General features: G+C 34.7%; 1 pseudogene; it reads right to left on the bottom strand.

Moving 5' to 3' along the window:
- Nucleotides 1-19,933, bottom strand: part of LOC125877240 (cell differentiation protein rcd1-like) — a 42,785-nt pseudogene that overhangs the window by 3,208 nt on the left and 19,644 nt on the right.

Raw genomic sequence — 19,933 nt, 5'->3', positions numbered from 1 at the left:
TAAGTAAGTCAAAGCAAGTCTTTAAGGTTTTCCAAGAGTCTTCATTGAACGTTTTAACTTCTTTTTAAGGCTCGAGTTCCAAGTTAAGTATGGAGTTCCAAGTTAAGTATAGAGTTCCAAGTTAAGTATAGAGTTTCAAGTCAAGCAAAGAGTCTCAAGTTTCAAGTCAAGTAAAGAGTATCGAGTTTCGAGATAAGTCAAGAGTCAAGAGTTGAGTTCATTTCTCAAAAGTTATTAGGGAACTAAGTATTTCCCCAAAGAAGTTTATAAATGTTTTCACATTTAAGATGAGAGGAAACTGAGATTTCCAAAAGAGTTTTGAGAAGTTTGAGTACTATCTCTATTTGAGAAAAGATGAGTTTTGCAAAAGAGTTTCTAAAACATGATTAGTATGACAAATCGAGTATGTCATCTATGTTTAAACAGTATGGTCTCTAGATATACCATCAATGTTTAAGCAGTATGAATATCCCGAGTCATCAATGATCATATTAAAAATATGGTTTTGAGATGTTCTTTTTAAAGAGAGTTTTTCAAGAGCCTTTGGGCTAAGTTTTGAGTAATTATCTCAACTAAAGAAAGATGTGTTTAAAACACTTATGAGCTAAAGTATTTTTGGGAGTAGTCTTGAGTACCGAATTGGGGACACGAGTTCATATTAACTCAAATCTCCATAAGAGCCATGTAGCCAACATGGGACTTAACGAGTCATACTTTTTAGATGATCACGTAAAGTTAAGCTAGTGGATCCACTTGGTAAAGTTAGCTTCCTATATCACGGCAAGGTATAGGATGGTCCTTGGGCAACGTGAGGTAAAACGTTGTATCACTACTTAAGCATGTAGTGGTTGTTATCGGTTAGAGAACTCCCACAATAGAAAGAGCTTGGTTCCTCGAGAAGTTCTGCTTAGTGTGGATGGGAGCATGGGACTTCATTCATGCATTGCACAAGTAGACTTCGAAAGGAAGCATGGTATTTTCATGATATTATAAATATGATTTTTACGTCATGATTTAAATAGTTTTACAAGCTTTATATATATTGCATGTGTCTCATTGCTTTATATTGAGTTCAGTTATTAATGAGTTGAACAGAGCCAAGGTAAGTTCTCTATTGTATCCCTTTCTAGCTTAAGTTGTTGTTTAGCGGTCCAGCTCGCATACTCGTACATTCCATGTACTGATGCCAGTTGGCCTGCATCGTCTTATGATGCAGACGTAGGTACCCAGGATCAGCATCCAGTACACCGTTGATCCAGCTGAGCACTGTAGAGTCGGTGGTGAGCCTCCTTGCATTCCGGAGGACTCAATTATATATGTTCTTAAGTTTTGTTTTATTAGGATGTTGCGGGGTCTGTCCCAACATCCATCTCAGTATTTTAGAGGCTTCATAGACAGTCAGTCAGTCAGTTAGTTAGTTTGAGTCTCTCTTTTGTGTATATATATATATGTAAATATTCTATTTTGAGACTCGAGTTGCCATTTTGACCAGATTTTATTAGTTGGTTGTTTTATAACCTTTCATTGCATGAAGTTATTCTGATGAGTTAGGTTTTCGCTAAGTTAAGAAAGTCAGGCCAAGGGTTCGTTTGGGGGCCAGCAATGGTCTTCGAGTGCCAGCCACGTCCAGGGTGTAGGCTCGGGGCGTGACACCTACGAGGTATGTGAGATCACATAGCGTTGGGTTAGTTCACCCACACGCCAAATCATGTTTTATTTCAGCGAATTAAGTCTTTGAAACTTTAGAAATTGAATGCTTGATGGGTTTGTTGAAGTTCCTTTGAATTCTTGATTCGTGAAAATTGTTGAGGAGTTGTTTGATCCTAATTCATGTAATTAGTTATGATTTCGAGTAGAATCTGATGTATTTTGATGGTTTAGTCGATTCTAAATGTTTGGGGAAAGAACCATTGAAGTTTAGAGGGTTTAGAGATGAAAAACGAGCACAAAAAGTCGTCAAACATCTGGGGAAAAGGGTGGGGCGTCGCGCCAGCCAGCGCTCCCCAAAAGGGTTTCTGAATTTTCACCCTTGGGGAGACGCTCCAGCCAGCGCGCCCCTGACCAGTCTCTGAATTTTGAGGGCTGGCGCCCCACGCCTCTCAGAGCGCCAGGGACGCCAGTTCTCCCCATTCGTTCCCCATCTTTTCATACTTGTTCCTTAGCAATGTACCTATGTTTCTTAGTTGATTCCAACACTCTTAGGTACATCTAAACATCATGAAATTATCCATAAACATGAGATCATGAACCTTGAATCCATAATTTAATTCAAGGAAAGTTAAGAGTCAAGTCTAGAAGTTAAGAAGTAAGTCAAGAGAAGTTTATAAAGTTTTTCAAAAGTCTTTCACAAACGTTTTAACTTTGTTTTAAGACTTAAGTTTCAAGTTAAGAAAAGAGTAAAGAGTTGAGTTCATTTCTCAAAAATCTATAAGGAAACTAAGTATTCCCAAGAGTTTAAAATGTTTTCACATTTGAACAAGAAAGGGAAACACCGATTTTCAAGAGAGCTTTTAAGCTAAAGTTTTGAGTAATTATCTCAAACCAAAGAAAGAAGTTTTGATTTTAAATCATATGAGCTAAGTATATTTTGGGAGTAGTATTGAGCACCGATATGGGGATGCGAGTTCATATTAACTCAAGTCTCCATAAACCATGTTCATACTTTTTAGATGACTCCTTAAGATGCTTTTAGCATAGACTAGTGGATCCACTTAGTTAAGGCGTTCTATATGATCGGGGGTCTTGTCCCGACATCCCTCAGAGTTTAGAGGCTTCATAGACAGAGTTAGTTGATGTTAGTGCATGAGTCTTTACTTTCCTTTTCAATTAAGTTGAGACTTGAGTTGCCAGTCTGGCAGTGAATGTTATTTATTACATTCTCAGTTATTTATTGAGCAGTTCAATGTACTATTTTAAAAGTATTTATCTTGAGTAAAGTCTTTCGCTGAGTAAGAAAGTTAGGCCAAGGGTTTGCTTGGGGCCAGCCACGTCCAAGGTGTAGGCTCGGGGTGTGACATCAATATTATGAATGCAATTTGTCTAACGATAAACTTATTTCGAATTATAGAGCTACGACAAAATCAAACCTGAATAACCAAAAAAATTGAATTGTACCAGTCTATTCTAGGAGTTATTACTCATTTTTTTTAATTGTTTTGTTTTCCAACTTTAACGAGGAAGAGTAGGAGGAGGGGAAGTAAAAGATGATGGAAAAAGAGTATATTTGCTTAGTTCAATCCACTTTATCAAACAATTAGAGATAATTTTGATTTACTCCACCAAAAAGAAAACAAAAGACAGTTGGTATTTTGATAAAAAATAGGATATCTGAGACAAGGTAGGAGTGACTTCGGTGGAAGACAAGACGCGCTCTGAACATGTGATAAGGAGATGCATGGATGCCCTTGTGGGGGGTGGGGGGAGTGACTATGGATGGATTTAGTAGACGTAGAGGTAGACCAAAAGTGTATTGGGAGAGGTGATTAGACAGGATACGACACAATTACGAGTTATCGAGGACATGACCTCAGATAGCAAGGTGTGAAAGATACAAAATAGGGTAGAAGGTTAGAAGGTAGGAGTGTGTCCATACTAGTAGGTAGGAGTGTGTCCATACTAGTAGGTAGGAGTGCGTCATCTTGCTGTCCTTACTGGTAGTCATAATACTACTCTTGTAATTTCATGTTCTTCGGTTTCTTTTGCTATCTATGGTTTCTTGTAGTTTGATTATAGTATTATTTTGTTTTAGTACTGTTCTGCTACTATTTGTCATTATTGTTACTACCTCTTGTCTCTTGTCTTTTGTACTTCCATCACGTTTCTAGACTGTTTTTGTCTTGACCCGAGGGTCTAAGCGGAAACAACCTTTCTACCTCACCTCTAAGGTAGAGGTATGGTATGTATTTACTCTACCCTTCCCAAACCCCACTTTATGAGATTCTGTCGCATATGTAAACAACAAAGTATAATTACTGAACACATTCAATCTTGAAGAAAACTGGAAAAAGTAAATCCATGAAATGAATGTAGTGACAACAATGAAGAGAGCGTGTGTCTATTTGTTCATTGGATGGATACCTTTGCTAGGGCACCAAGAACACCCAAGCTGGTGAGCCTCAAATACTCCAAAGGCTTGTCGTCTCCACTAGGCTTGAGAAATGGGTAGAAATAACATGGTATTTTAGCTGCAAAATGAAATTACTAGAAGAGTTAACTGTTTCTCACACAACAGTAAAAACATTTCTTATAGGTACAAAGTTAGAGTTTGAGGTAAACTAGAGCATTAAAAGGACATATTTCCATCGAAAAGAACCTGCAGGCGCATGATCTGCATTCTCACCGCAAAAATGATAATGAAATCGAATTTATCTTTTTGAAAGACTGAAGACGTGAAAAAGAGGACTGAAGTGGGAAGAATTTGTTCTTCCACTCACTTTGAAACCTAGTCACCTGAATCTTTCCATATTCGTACAAAAACTTGATTTACTCTTACTAGTCATTTGGCCTTTGCCTGATTTTCATTTCAATTTTATCATTTCATAAACTGACTTACCTTCTATAAGCTCCTTTCTTGTTTCTGGATTTTTGGCCATAACCTGTAGAATATATCCATAAAGGAATAAGGTGGATACATATAACAAAGTGGCGGAAAATTGGTGTCAAGAAATAAGTAATAACACAATATTAAAACTTCATTTCATGACGGCCTCAATGACAGTTGATATTTCAAATACTTGCTTTGCATACAGCTGCAAACCAAGAGCATATAGAGTGGCGAATTATCTTCTGGAGGCAGAGAGTAGTTTGGCCACCATAGCTAAAAGTAACGGAAAAACAGCATTGCATTCTGCCGCAAGAAATGGGACCTAAAATGGGGCAAACTGCACTTCATATGGCTGTCAAAGGACAAAATCTTGAAATTGTGGAGAAGTTAACTAGAACTGATCCTTCATTGATAAATATGGTTGACAATAAGGGAAAAAATGCCTTGCATAATGCTGCTCGAAAAGGCAGGGATCAGGTATGTTCTTTTTCTAATACAACAGCAATCATTTCTGCTATATGAATCCTCACTTTTCATATTGTATGTTCTTTTTCAAATACATTTAGATATTTGTATCCTATCGAATTAAGGAACCATGGCATATATGTTTAGTTAAAAGGTTCTATACAACTGCCCTTTCTTAACCTAGCATTCACTTGAAATAGTTTCCAAAATAACTGTTTTGCGCATTGTAAACCAACAAGGGAAAATACACTTGTTTGATGGGATATTACTAACCTGAAGCAAAGCAAGAGCATTACACGCTCGAGTTGACTCCTTCATAGATATCATTGGGGGTGACCACTTCCAATACACTGATATGACTTCCTGAAATTCACAAGACAAACACTATTACGCATTCACAACTTCTTGCACATCAATAAGCATTCTTTCCTCCAGAAACTTTTGCTGCTAGGAACTTCTCTCTCTAAAAAAACTTTGATCTCACTTCTCTCTAAAACTCTACACACCAACGGTAACTATGCAAACAGGGGAACCTCTACCCTATAAATAGAATAAGATTCACAAAGCTTTCATACAGATACAATGTTTGCCTACTATAATTAGCTGGCAAATTTTGAAGAATAGATGTAGTGCTAGATTTGATAACACTCCTCTTGAATGGCACGAACTCTGTAGCAGTATTGACATAGCACTTCTATGGCAGAAACCAGATAGTGGCTGGCATAAACTCAACACAGATGGATTCAGATGATCACAAAATTTAACATGTATGGTATCGAACATTTTCTCTCTGTAACATTTCAAACGTTTAGACTAGAGCTCACAAAATTCTAACATAAATTCTAAAAAATCCAATTTAAGATTATCCAACAAAATATAAATCCATGAAAATTAAAAGAGGTATACCAGCAAAAGCATGTAAACTGCATTGAAGGTGTTCCACAGCAACAGAGCTAGATCTTCGCATGTATCTCGCTTCTGAAATATAAAACAAAAGTCACCAACTCAGAATCTAACAATTACAAGCACTTTAAGAAGATACAATAAAAGGAGTAATAATTTGTTTGGCCAAATTTTTAAAATCGGCTTATTTTGAATATTGCTTTTTGTCAGACATGCTTCGGGAATAAATATATTTAAAGAGAAACAACTTGTGTTTAGCTAATCAATTTGATAAACACTTTTGTCAATATTAGACCAACAATTTGTGTTTTACTAAGGTTATGAAGTAATTTTTTTTTTTTTGAAAATGTTTGTTTAGCTTTCGAAAAATAGTTTGATTCTACTCAATAATGTTTTTTTTTACCTAACAGCTTGACCAAACACGTCCGTTCTCTAGAATAAGCCCTTACTTCAATTAAAAAGAAAAAAAAACACTTTTGATCAAGGTAGCTTGGCCAGACAAGTAATTTAATTTTCACTCAATTCTTTTCTTTAGCTTATGATAATTGGTGCTTGGTTTTGTGTTGGGGGGGGGGGGGGGGGNNNNATCTTTGGGGTCGATTAAAGGAGGGTTGGATCGAAACTTGAAGTTGAAGAGCAAAGGAGTTGTAGCCAATATTAGATATTTGAGGAAAACTTCAGATGAATATTTTAGGACATTTTGTTCGAAACATATGTCCTAATAATGTTTTTGGAAATTTTAGATTCGTGAGTCTAAAATTGAATTTAAAGTGATTAAACTTATAAAAACATATCAACTTCGCCTATGCATTAAATTAGGGTCCTTAAATTGGTTATTTGTGCACTTCCCCTCAAATAAACTTGAGGTCTATCGATCGTAATCAAGATACTAAAGGTGCACTGCAAAGCCTGACTTTGACGAAGGGAATCCTCAAACCGTAGAAGTTTCTACGAATCGTAGTTTGGATTCGTGAAAAAAGTTCTGAGACTGTGAATTCTTTGAAGTCTACGAAGGGGGTCTACGACCGGTAAAGAAAACTCACATCATCCCTGAGTTTCAAAGGGTGCAGTTGGTACAAAGGGTCGGTTACTGCTCTCACTTGTTTCTCCCTTTCAACATTTTTCTCCTTTATGTTTCTAGTAGGCATTAGTAAAGGTGCCACCCCCGTTGTCCCCTGGGATCCTGATGTACCCCAATCTCGATTAGTCCTTAAATCAGTCTAAAACAACTCACTAGTTGGATGTTGTTAGATTAGAATATTTTCAAATTGAGGCTCTTACTTCAATTCAGCTAGTCCACTAACTTGGTGGATTAGACTAACCTATAATGCCAAACCAAAAAGGGATTTTTTTTCTTCTATAGGTATAGAAATTGGATGGATAGTCTTTATACAACTTAGCGAGATTTTAGGGGTTTCAAAGAGTATTGAGCGTCTTTTAAACAAAACTCATACAAATTCGGTCAAAACATATGATTTACATACAATTTTTATTGTATAGAATTTCGTCAACTTATGTACAACTTGCGTACAAATTTTGTTGTGTACAAATTCGATTAAAACATACAACGTAACTTATATACAATTATGTTGTTGTATGTATTTTATTTGTTGTTGATTTTATTTTTAATGTCATGTTTATTTCAATGTATACAATTTATTTATGTCTTCATCTTCGAGTTTCAATATGAAATTTCAATGAAAACCAACTCTCTAATTAAAATTTTGATACAAACTCCAAAGGATATCATCAGTAGTTTGCGGGAACAACTCAATCCGAATAAATAACAATTTCGCGAGAAATCACTTTGATTTGATTGTCACTGAAGCTTTTTAATAAAGTTATTTTTAGTAAGCATATGGGAATTTCCCTCATATTGATAATTAACTTCATAATTTACTTGTATATCTTAAAATTCCCAAAAGTACTTGTACTCATCATCCTATAACAATAACAATTGTTTTTTTATTGAAAAATTTAGAAGATTGTATTCATGTTACTCAAGAATTGCATTAATAATCTGTCTAGTTATAGAAATGACATTCCTAATTTTGATTATTGACAAAATTAAATAAATTTCTCTTTTTAGAAAAATTGAAATGCTTACCGTTATGCTAGCTTGTGAACCACTTAATTAGGGCTTGTATATGCCCATTTTGGTACATATGATATATCAAATAACATATAACACGAGAAAAATAATCATATGAGTGATTTCTACGAACGACAAGCAAAAATTCATTCAATGTGAAATTTAATGATCTTTCTAAAATAGCATATTAAAAAAAATCACAGATCCATAAATTTCTTTGCCTTTATATCTCAAAAATGCATAACACGCACATATATAGAAAAATTAACACGAACATCAAATGTATACAAATGAATAAATAAAAATGTATATTAAAAAAATATTTGAAACATGTCATATACCTTGATGAGTTGATACATGACTTCTCCTCGAAGATTATTGTCATGGAGTAACAACACCAACTGATTTGGAGTGAGACCATCTAAGTCATGAGAATTTTGTTGCATATCCGCATGAGAAGAAGAAATGTTGCATAGCGATGGTGATGATATCAATGTAGATTCAGGAAATGGTGACTCTGGTAAATTCTCCACAAAATTCGTAAGGGGAATTTTTTTCCTTTTGATTTTTTTTTTTCCAAATGAGAAAGAAGACAATAAAGAGAAATGTTTTGACTCTCTTTTAACAGTGAAAGAAAAAAGAGTTATTTGCTCAATTCATTGGAAGAAAACTAAGTAGGAGATGGACAAATGTATAATTATATTTAATTTTTTGGCATATGTAGATTCTTACAATTAGGGGAGAAAAGTTATGTTTTACAGTAGTATTTACCATTCAACCCCTTCTAATTTAAATGACACTCCTTTTATTTTTGACCAAAATGGATATTATTTTATGCAGAAATTTAAGTTTTGTATGTGTTGGGTTTTGAAAAGGTGTGAATGGAAAATAATGGGTTGTGATTTTTTTGAAGAGTTGCTATATTTTCGAAAGGTTATGACTTCTTTTGAAGAGTTGTGTCTTTTCAGAAAAGTTGTGACTTTTTCAATAAGTTGTGACTTTTTCAAAAGGTTGTGATCTTTTTGATAGGGCACAATAAGAACATGTTCATATTATCCTTTTTGTCTATAAAAAGAAGGGTTTCCCCTCATTTTTCAGCAACGGATTTTCTGAACTTCTTCTTATTCTGCATAGACAAATTCTAGTTGTTACGCCCCGAGCCTACACCGTGGGCGGGACCGGCACTCGGAGACCATTTCTGGCCCCAAGAGAACCCTTGGCCTGGCTTTCTTAACTCAGCGGAAACCTAACTCAACAGAAAACTCAATGCAAACGCAAGGTTACAATATAACTTAACTTATAACATCTGGCCACAAAGGCAACTCGAGTCTCAAAATAGGATATTTATATATATACATAGAAGAGAGACTCAAAACTAACTGACTGACTGTCTATGAAGCCTCTAATATACTGAGATGGATGTTGGGACAGACCCCGCAACATCCTAATAGAACAAAACTAAGTACACAAAATAATTGGGTCCTCCGGAATGCAAGGAGGCTCACCACTGACTCTGGAGTGCTCAGCTGGATCAACGACGTGCTGGATGATGATCCGGGGTACCTGTATCTGCATCATAATAAGATGCAGGCCAATTGGCATCAGTACATGGAATGTACGAGTATGCGAGCTGAAAAGCTAAACTACGACTTAAGCTTGAAAGGAATACAAGAGAACACTTACCTTGGCCCTGTACGACTCAAGAATAACTTAACTGAACTCAATATCTATATATAAGGCAATGAGATACATGCGATATATAAAGCTTTTAAAACATTTCAAACAACTTAGTTCGTTAATGATTAAAGCAATAACAACTCAACTTTATTTATATAAAAGTAATATAAATTTAATGGGAGATTCTTTAACTGACAACCACCACTATGAGCCCTAGTGGTGGTACAACGTTTTACCTCACGTTGCCCAAGGACCATCCTATACCTTGCCGTGATATAGGACCTTACTTTTGCTTAGTGGATCCACTAGCCTAATCTTACGTGATCATCTAAAAAGAATGATACGTTAAGTCCCATGTTGACGCATGGTTCTTATGGAGAGTTGAGTTAATATGAACTCGTGTTCCCAACTCGGTGCTCAATACTACTCCCAAAAATACTTTGGCTCATAAGTGTCTTTTAAACACATCTTTCTTTAATTGAGATAATTACTCAAAACTTAGCCCAAAGGCACTTTTGGAAAACATGGTTCCCCTCTTACTCAAATGTAAAACATTTATAAACCTCTTTCGGAATACTTAGTTCCCTAATAGTTTTTGAGAAATTTACTCAACTTTATGCTCTTGATTTAACTTGAAACTCGAGACTCTTTTCTTGACTTGGAACTCTACACTCTTGCTTGACTTTGAAACTTGAAACGAAGTTAAAGCGTCCAATAACGACTCTTGAAAAGCTTGGAGGACTTGCTTGGACTTATTACTTAACTTTACTTGACTTGACTCTAACTTCACTTTGACTTCGATCCTAACTTGCCTCGGATTGAACTATGGATTCAAGGTACATGATCACACGTATTTAGATGAGTTCGGGATGTTTAGAAACACTTTGGAGTGTTGGAAACTACTAGGAAACATAGGTACAATACCTAGGAACATGCATGAGAAAGTGTGGAAAGAAAGGGGGAACTTGGCGTCCTTGGCGCTCTGCAAGGCGCGGAGCGCCAGCCCTTGAAGCTCAAAAAGCACCTGCTGGCGCTCTGAGAGGCACGCCGCCCCAAGGGCTAGACCTTAGAGTCCCCTTTGGGGCGCGCTGGCAGGCGCGACGCGCCAGACCCTTCCCTAGAAAACCCGACTTTTCTCCCTGTTTTCTCCAACTCTAAACCTCTCTAACCTCAATGGATTCAACCCCAAACATTAAGGATCATAAAACCCCTCAATATACAAGAGATTCAACTAAAACACACAACCAAATCATTTCCCACAACCAACAATAACTTCAACAACACAATCAACAACATCAACAACACAACCCAACAACATATCCAATCTTTCTCAATAATAACAAGTTTTGTGTGTGGGGGAAAGGATCAACCCACACTAATAACTCACATACCTTGATAGGGATCACCCCCGACGATATCCACGACGATCTTTGACAGAAACTTGTTGATCTCCTCTTTCTTCTCTTCTTCTTCTCCTTCTTCCCTTTCTTCTTCTCTTCTTCACTCAAGAACCCTAACTCTTTTCTCTTTTAAAATGGGACAAAATGATCCAAATATCAGCCTAACACAACAATATAATCCCAAAAGAAATGGCTAGGGAAAAGATCAAAATGCCCTTAAAATTTTCGGACGGATTCCCTGCCAACTGCCCAACTTTCAAAGGGCATAACTCGCTCATACAAACTCGGAATTGAGAAAACTTGGTGGAGTTGGAAAGACCGTTCCCCAAGATTTGCAACCATAACTGGAACTACTCCTAACTCATTCTGAGCTAGGAGTTACGACTGGTCAAAGTTGGCCAAAAACTCACTGATTTCCACACGGCCAAAATTTCCAGATTTTTGAATTCCTTCCAAAAATGACTATTTCCGATTTTTAAGCCTCTTCATAGTTATTTCAACTTGCCGGATGTTACACTAGTGTACTTTACTGCCTTTGAGTGGTTCATTGACACCCGCGATTTTAGCCTTTTAGGTACCAATGCACCGGTGGTAAGATCTTTCTATGATGGTAAGATATATTACATTAACCTCGGGAACTTGAGGGGAATAATTTCTTTAACGACACACTGTGCAATCAGTGCGCTCGATTTTTTTCTTTTCAATATTGTTTATGCTTTGCTGTAGATTATACTTTCTTTATTGGTTTTAACTTTTTGTTTTTGAAAGCATATATATTTTAAACTTTGTTGTATCTTATAAAGTTTTGCAAAGTAATTATTCAAGTACTTAGTAATACAGATAAACAACAGTATGTAATTGTAACATCCGGCAATTTGAAATAACTATGAAAAAGCATGAAATCGGAAATAGTCATTTTTGGAATAAAATTCAAAATCTGGAAATTTGGTTAAGTGTGGGAAATCAGTGAGTTTTGGCCAACTTTGAGCAGTCATAACTCCTAGATCAGGATGAGTTAGGAGTAGTTCCAATTATGATTTCGAAGCTTGTAGAATAATCTTTCCAACGCTACCGAGTTTGCTCGATTTCGAGTTTGTATGAGCGAGTTATGGCCTTTGAAAGTTGGACAGTTGGCAGGGAATCCGTCCGGAAATTTTAAGGGCATTTTGGTCTTTTCCCTAGCTATTTCTTTTGGGGTTATATTGTGGTGTTAGGCTGATTTTTGGATCATTTTGTCCCATTTTAAAAGAGTGAGAGTAAGGGTTTGAGGGTAAAGAGGAGAAAGAGAAGATCAAGCAAGATTTTGTCTAGATCGTTGTGGATATCATCGGAGGTGATCCCTATCAAGGTATGTGAGTTTTTAGTGTTGGGTTGATCCTTTCCCCCATACACCAAACTCATTTTTATTATTGAGAAAAGATTGGATATGTTGTTGAAGTTGTTGGGTTGTGTTGTTGGTGTTGTTGATTGTGTTGTTGAAGTCCCTTGTTGATTTGGACATGTTTCCGGTTGTGTTTGGGTTGAAATCTATTGTATGTTGAGGTATTTATGATTCTAAATGTTTGGGGTTGGAAACCTTGGAGTTTAGGAGGTTTAGAGTTGGAGAAAGGAAGGAGAAAAGACGAAGTTGTTGGGGAAAAGGGGTGTCGCGTCGCGCCCCAAGAAGTGTTTTGAACTTCACCCCTTGGGGCGCCGCGCCCTACAGAGCGCCTCAGCTGGCCTTCTGAGCTTCAAGGGCTGGCGCTCCGCGCCTTGCAGAGCGCCAAGGACGCCAAGTTCCCCCATTCTTTTCACACTTTTCATACATGTCCCTAGGTATTGTACCTATGTTTCCTAGTTGTTTTCAACACTCCAAGGTACATTTAAACTCAAGAACTCGTCCATAACATGTGATCAAACACCTTGAATCCACAATTCCAATTCAAGGAAAGTTAGTTTCCAAGCCAAGTGAAGTTAGAAGTCAAGCTTAGAAGTTAAGTTAGTCAAAGCAAGTCTTTAAGGTTTTCCAAGAGTCTGCATTGAACGTTTTAACTTCATTTTAAGGCTCAAGTTTCAAGTTGAGTAAAGAGCATAGAGTTTCAAGTTAAGTAAAGAGTATAGAGTTTCAAGTTAAGCCAAGAGTAAGAGTCAAGTGCATTTCTCAAAAGTTATTAGGGAACTAAGTATTCCCAAAGAAGTTTATAAATGTTTTCACATGTAAGATGAGAGGAAACTGAGATTTGCAAAAGAGTTTTGAGAAGTTTGAGTACTATCTTTTTAAGAAAAAGATGAGTTTTGCGAAAGAGTTTCTAAAATATGATTAGTATGACAAATCGAGTATGCCATCGATGTTTAAACAGTATGGTCTTTAGATATACCATCAATGTTTAAGCAGTATGAATATCCCGAGTCATCAATGATCATATTAAAATATGGTTTTGAGATGTTCTTTTTAGAAAGAGTTTTCAAGAGCCTTTGAGCTAAGTTTTGAGTAATTATCTCAACTAAAGAAAGATGTGTTTAAAACACTAATGAGCTAAAGTATTTTTGGGAGTAGTCTTGAGCACCGAATTGGGGACACGAGTTCATATTAACTCAACTCTCCATAAGAACCATGTTGCCAAACATGGGATTTCTCGGGTCATACTTTTCAGATGATCACGAAAGTTAAGCTAGCGGATCCACTAAGCAATAGCGTTCTATATGACGACAAAGTATAGGACAGTTCTGGCAGCATGGACAAGACGTTGTGTCACCACTTAGATTCATAGCGGTGGTTGTCGGTTAGAGAAACTCCCACAGTAGAAATTGCATGGTTCCTCGAGGGGTTCTGCTTAGTATGGATGGGGGTATGAGACTTCATTCATGCATTGCACAAGTAGACTTTGAGACGAAGCATGGTATTTTCATGATATTATAAATATGATTTTTGACGTCATGTTTTAAATAGTTTTGTAAGCTTTAGATATATTGCATGTGTCTCATAGCTTAATATTTAGTTCAGTTATTCATGAGTTGAACAGAGCCAAGGTAAGTTCTCTTTTGTATCCCTTTCAAGCTTAAGTTGTTGTTTAGCGGTCCAGCTCGCATACTCGTACATTCCATGTACTGATGCCAGTTGGCCTGCATCTTGTTATGATGCAGACGTAGGTACCTAGGATCAGCATCCAGCACGCCGTTGGTCCAGTTGAGCACTCCAGAGTCGGTGGTGAGCCTCTTTGCATTCTGGAGGACTCAGTCATTTTGGTTTTCTTAGTTTTGTTTGTTTAGGATGTTGCGGGGTCTGTCCCAACAGCCATCTCAGTATTTTAGAGGCTTCATAGACAATTAGTCAATTAGTATTGAGTCTCTCATCTATGTATATATATAAATATTCTATTTTGAGACTCGAGTTGCCTTTTTGGCCAGATTTTATCAGTTAGGTTGTTTTATAACCTTGCATTGCATTGAGTTACTCTGTTGAGTTAGGTTTCCGCTGAGTTAAGAAGGCCAGGCCAAGAGTTCGCTTGGGGCCAACAATGGTCTTCGAATGCCGGTCCCGCCCAGGGTGTAGGCTCGGGGCGTGACAGTAATAGAGTAAACTAATATAATATTGTAATTTTTGAAAGATAACTACACATAGTTTTTTTTTTTTTTGTAGCAAAGGGTGTTTTGACTACTTACCCCTAAATTCTAATTATCGCTCTATTCTATTTTTCACTACTAAAAAGATAAATTAAATGAGATACAAAATATTCGTTAATCGTTGCTAAATCACTTGTAGATAAATACGTTCTTATGATAATCTATCGCTAAATAAAATTAGTGGTAGATTTTGTTATTAAGCTACCAAATTTGTTTTTAGCTAAATCACGTTTTCAGTAGTGTTTGCTATTTATCCCTTTTTATGTAAATTATTTTTATGTATATCTTTAGGATATTTTCGTCATTTTAATCGAATAAAGTCTTTATCAATATCGTTTTACCAAACACATTAATGGTTTAGTGTCAACTTCAATACTAAATACTATCCAAATCTCTAGATGACAGAAGCAGATACATTTTTAACATAGTCATTTCATAACTATACCATATAATTATTACTATTTTTTTATCGTCAGAAAATTGAAGATTCTAACTGCTACCCTCAATTACATATATTTCATGATAACCAAATAAATATTTGACTAAACAAAGATTTATATCATATAATTACACTTACACTCAAATTCAATTACAAGGTGTTCTTCCAAACATTCAAAAGTAACATCTAAAATCATATTCTTACAATTTATTGTTTAAATTTGAAAAGATGGACTAACAACAATGCCAATGCCCCAGACTTGAGAATAGTTGATGTTGGTATCCCATACTTTTCTTTAGCAAAAAATCCCTTCAAGAATGATCAATATACAAAAAAAAATCAAAAAAATCCACATAATGCGTATAGCTTCTCCTAATAATAATTGAAAATCACTTAGAAATAAGGTCACAACCATACAAATTCTAGAATAACCGAGAGTTCCAGATCACAATGAGGAATAAAAGTATGAAGCTAAATTCTAAGTCAAAGACTACTTATAAAATGGTATAAATATAATTAATTAATTTATTATTTGATTATCGGTTAACCTGTTAAGAGAAAACCTTAAACTTTCAAGAACCAATAACCTAATAATAAAACAATTTAAGTCTTTTTCTTTGTTTCAGGCACTGATATGCTAACTATCGTGACTCGTGAGCCTCTCTGCATTTTTTTTTTGGGTTTCTCACGTTGGGCACATGTTTTATCACAAGTTTAGCGAGGACCAAACTCAATACTCGATGCTTATCAACTATTTTTAAACAGCTAACCCAAACATATTCAGAGTGGATGAATTATATGTAAGTTGAAAAAAATTAAATGTATAGTTAAAATTGGTAAAACATAGTATAAATAAATTAAGTCAAGTACTAAACCAAATTATCCCTAACTAATAAGAACTTAAAAATAGTATCAACAGTTTCTAACTCATCATAAAATACATCTAGAAAAATTTGTTGACTTTCAATTAGTACATACATTTTGAATGACCTTGAAACAAGAAAACATTCATTACGTTATTTTTTCTAAATAATATGGTGTATATCGTTATAATGATTCAATAAATAAGAATTATTTTTTCTTTAATGAGAGAAGAATGAAGGGGATCATTTAAATTTCATTTGAATGAAATTTGTGGTGTGATTATACATTATAACGATAATAAATATTGATCGATTGTACTATTCATGAATTTGAGAATGTATCCTTCCCTTTCAATTTTGTCCAATTCATCACACAATTATTCAAATATTATTTCTTAATGTTTTAAAAAGTTTGCACTAATCAACATCAAATTATACACGTGCAACATACGTGTCAAAATTTAATTTTTAAATAAAATGTTAAATTAACGTCATGTTGAATTCTACATCATGCCCATTTTGGGTAAATATGACATATTTTCTTATAATATAGAAAAGAGAAAACTAATCATATCATCATAAATTCTATAAAGAACACTGACAAAATTTGTTCATTCATTGTGAAATCTAACGTCCATTAAAAAACATCACAAAAAAAAAATCCACAATCGATGAACTTTTTTGCCTCTTTATCTCACCCATCAAATGACTTTCAAGTACAAGACAACAATACATAACAATAAATATACAAAAATTAACACTTACATAAAATAGATTGTATGATAAAAAATATTTTAAACGTTCCATGTACCTTGTAGAGTTGATGCACGACCTCTTCACGAAGACTAGCATCATGGATTTATAGCAGTGAGAACACCTAAGTCATTAGGATTTTTCTGTGGTGGCGATGATGTCGATGATGCCGATGTTGATTCAGAAAAAGATGACTCTGGTAGATTCTCTATTGTAAAGTCTTACAAAAAAATTATTCGCTTAAAAAATATTCCAAATGAGAAAAGCAACACTAAAATGACACGTTTGATTTTCTTTCCTAGTGAAAGACAAAGAGTAATTGTTTGGTACCTTTAAAAGAAACTGAAGAAGGAGATAGATAAATGTAGATATATTTATAGCGTCGCCTTTGTTGACATGATAGAGCTCGAGATCCTCAAGAAAGATGACAACGATACAATTGAGAGAGTTGAAGGAACAATGATTTAGTGTTGAAGAAGATGAATAATGTAATGCTCTCAGAACTTTGTCGGAGTAAACAAAGACTTAGCCTTTCAAATTCCAACCATGTGGCTTCGACTGGGTGGGACTGGGCTGACCTGTTTTGACAAATCTAAGTGTAAGTAAGTCCTTTGTTATTTCACTGACATGCTCACCATCTTGGGCCGCTCAACATTTCTTTAGGACTTCTCACTTTGGTCTCATGTTTTATCAGAAGTTTAGTAGAGGACCAAACTCATAATAGACCCAAAGTTTCTCATCCACACCACAACAAAATTGTACAACATCTCATAATACTAGTCTCTAGACACGTGTGTTGCACGTGTGTCCCATGTAATTTTATTTTAGATTTGTTAGAACAATTACAATTCTATGAAAACATGCACGTAATGAGAAATAAAATGCAACAATTACAAATAATTAATCATTAAAAGTGTGACAAGAAACACCAAATGAGGGGCACATTTTTCAATGTTTAAAAGTTATTCCTTATAAGTAACCAATGGTAAATTTGAACGTTGGCTAGTAGTAGCAAACTTTCACTAAAGTCACAAATAACTAATTTGAGCCTGGTAAAAATATAGAAAATCATAGAAAATTAAATTAAAGAAGTCTAATAGGGCGAAAACACAAAAAAATATACATGAAAAAAATACAATAGATACGTCCTTCTTAAGACTTTAATCATAACAATGCAGATGGAAAAAAAGAGACGATAGAATTACTAGATAATTTTTGGAGTTCTTGTCTACACCTTCTCCGATAACCAATTAAAATTCAAGAGTCTTCTCATCAAATTAAACTAAAACATAAATCAGATAGTACAGTAATGATATAAACGCTCCACTACTTTAACTATATAAAGAAATGAATAACTTTGGATTAGAGTCTCATGAAACAAGAAAGATGAATTTATAAAGATAAAAATGGGGGAATATCAAAAGATATCTTAAAGTTTTTAATTAATATTTAGAGGTTATGAATATGAAAAGTATGAGATTTATGGATTTAAAGAGAGCAATTGAATAGCTAATTAGATATGATTTATGATAGTGACTATTTAAAGCGAACAAAGAAAATAAAAAATAAAAAAGGGTAAAAGATCATTACAAATTATATTTAAGTAAATAATATTATAATGTTACATATTAATAGTGAATAAAAAATAAGTGCATCACAGACTTCAAATAACTTTTTGATTTTCGCAATGAATAATTGACATACTAATTACCTCAGTGAATTCAATTTGAAATGCAAAAAGTAAACTTTTTCACAAGGTTAAATAGTAGAGTAGTACTACATTAAGTTATTCAAATAATAATTAAGAGAAATCATGATTAAGAAATTCATGGTCCCCGTAATTGATAATACTTTGAAAGGGCTTGAGGGAGAGCCCTAGTATATTGTGGCCTATTATGTTATTGGTTAAGGGGTAAGACAATAGATTCAAGTTTTACTTCACTAAAAGGATAAGACATTGGGTTATAAGTCCTGGTGCACCATGATGATAAAAAGTTGTTAAAGTCTCATTGATTTATGGCAAAAGACTTTTTTATATGGGTAATACATTGAGTTTAAATCCTAATGCGTCATAGTGATGATATGTTGATGACAAACACAAAAGAGAAAAAACATAAAAACTCCCCTAAGCTTTGCAGCACAACTTACTTTAGCACCTAAATTACACATACATTTAAATGCCCCCTTAACATCTTTCAAGTGATTTAAACACCCCCTAAGGAATGACGTGGCAGAGAGAGTGAGTGTACTCTCCTAAAAACGCGTGAAGAAAGGGAAAAAAAGCTGAATTATTTATAGTCCTACACATGACCTTTTTTTATTGGTCAATATATAACAAATACTTTAAATAGTTTTTCTTCATATATTAACTCTTTAAAAATATGTAAATTTTCTTATTTAGAGGTAAATGAAACTTGTGGGTCCCTTTTTAATTTCTTTAATTTTTTTCTTTTCATTTTGTTGTCTTCTTCAATACACCTCTTTCTCTATTGAAACACCTCCTCCTCTATCTTCAACCCCACCTAGTCACTATTTTTATTTCACTAGTCCTTTACTAATCCGTAAAATTCAATATCAACGTCATTTTATTGACGTCGATTTCACTCTATATTATTATTGATGTCGATTTCGCAAATATAAACTTTCTTGAATTTTGAGTGACCCATTTTGATTTCTAGATCCATTCAAGCATTTCTCATAGAATTTCTATTTTTTTTGGATCAACTTTCTTATGCAATCTTCATTTCTTATTTGAGTTGTCAAGAAACTATTGACTTTCAAAAAAATTCATTCTCCAAGAGGGTAAATTCGTGGGAAGAGTTCGAAGTAAATAATGTGAATATTATAGTGAATTTTCTTCTTTAGAGTTATTTTAAAAAAATGTTGAATAGTGAAGAAGAAAAGAAAGTATTAAAGGTTGAAATGGTGATCAACAAGGAAGAAGAAAGAGAGAGGAGGGTATGTATTTTTAAATTAATTAATTGATGTAATTAATTTTAAAAAGTGTTTAAGAAAAAATGGTGAATAAGTAAAAAAGAAATAAAAGTTAATGACGTAGTGCCTACGTGGTTATGGTGTGGCGCTTACGTGTGGCGGGTCAGAGTAGTATTACAGTCTCGAGGTGGGAAAAAAATTACTTCAAAGATGTTAAGAAGTATTTAAACTATCACGCCCCGAGCCTACACCCAGGGCGGG

Source organism: Solanum stenotomum, chromosome 9 (assembly GCF_019186545.1).
Source record: "Solanum stenotomum isolate F172 chromosome 9, ASM1918654v1, whole genome shotgun sequence".
Classification (NCBI taxonomy): domain Eukaryota; kingdom Viridiplantae; phylum Streptophyta; class Magnoliopsida; order Solanales; family Solanaceae; genus Solanum; species Solanum stenotomum.
The sequence above is the reverse complement of the archived record's forward strand: the minus strand, read 5'-3'. Positions and strand labels throughout refer to the sequence as shown.